Consider the following 1,651-nt stretch of genomic DNA (forward strand, 5'->3'; position numbering starts at 1 on the left):
GAGGCTGAGGCAGGAGAATGGCGTGAACCCAGGAGGCGGAGCTTGCAGTGAGCTGAGATCTGGCCACTGCACTCCAGCCTGGGCAACAGAGCGAGACTCCATCTCAAAAAAAAAAAGCAAAAAAAAAAAAGAAAACCTTTAACTGGGCCTAGAATATCCAGCTGTCAGAAAACAAGGTTCCTTGTAATCCCAGCACTTTGGGAGGCCAAGGCAGGTGGATCGCTTGAGCTCAGGAGTTTGAGACCAACCTGGGCAACATAGTGAGACCCCCCCCGAAAAAAAAAAACACAAAGAAAATTAGCCAGTCATGGTGGCCCATGCCTGTAAGTCCCAGTTGCTCAGGGGCCTGAAGTGGGAGGATCACCTGAGCCTGGGGAGGTCAAAGCTGCAGTGAGCCTTGATTGCTCCACTGCATTCCAGCCTGGACAACAGAGTGAGACCCCTTCCCAAAAAACGACGACGACAAAAAGCAAAAGGATTTTTTATGGCTAATTGGAGATGTTATCACTACAAAGAGCTTAAAAGGATATTCACTAGCCACAGGGTGGCAATTTAAGCATCAAAAATAAAATGCCACTACACTTCAGCCTAGATGACAGAGTCAGATCCTGTCTTCTTTTTTTTTTGAGATGGAGTTTTACTCTTACCACCCAGGCCGGAGTGCAATGGTGCAATCTCGGCTCACTACAACCTCTGCCTCCCAGGTTCAAGTGATTCTCCTCTCTCAGCCTCCTGAGTAACTGGGATTACAGGTACCTGCCACCACATCTGGCTAATTTTTGTATTTTTAGTAGAGACGGGATTTTACCACGTTGGCCAAGCTGGTCTCAAACTCCTGACCTCAGGTGATTCACTCGCCTCAACCTCCCAAAGGGCTGGGTTTACAGGTGAGAGCCACAGTGCCCGGCCTGACTCTGTCTTCTAAAAATGAAAAATACAAAATTATAGGCTGGGCACTGTGGCTCGTGCCTGTAATCCCAGGACTTTGGTAGGCTGAGGTGGGTGGAGTGCTTGAGCCCAGAAATTTGAGACCAGCTTGGGCAATAAGTGAGATCCCACCTCTACAAAAAAAAATTTTTTTTTTTTGAGACGGAATCTCTCTCAGTCGCCCAGGCTGGAGTGCAATGGTGCGATCTCGGCTCACTGCAAGCTCTGCCTCCCAGGTTCACGCCATTCTCCTGCCTCAGCCTCCTGAGTAGCTGGGACTACAGGCGCCCACCCCCACGCCCGGCTAATTTTTTGCATTTTTAGTAGGGACGGGGTTGCACCGTGTTAGCCAGCATGGTCTTGATCTCCTGACCTCGTGATCCGCCCGCCTCGGCCTCCCAAAGTGCTGGGATTACAGGCATGAGCCACCGCACCCAGCCTACAAAAAATTTTAAAATTAACTGAGTGCAGTGGTGCATACCTGTAGTCCCAGCTACTTGGGAGGCTGAGGTGGGAGAATTACTGGAGCCTGGTAGGTTGAGGCTGCAGTGAGCCATGATCGCACCACTGCACTTCAGCCTGGATGACGGAGTGAGGCTCTATCTCAAAAAATATATATATATATGTATATATATATACACACACACACACGTGTATATATATATATATGATCAATGGAATAAGTTGAATTTGTAAAAGATCATGAGTCTATGATACTCAAAAG

The sequence above is a fragment of the Colobus angolensis genome, unplaced genomic scaffold, assembly GCF_000951035.1.
Source record: "Colobus angolensis palliatus isolate OR3802 unplaced genomic scaffold, Cang.pa_1.0 Scaffold120, whole genome shotgun sequence".
Taxonomy (NCBI): Eukaryota; Metazoa; Chordata; class Mammalia; order Primates; family Cercopithecidae; genus Colobus; species Colobus angolensis.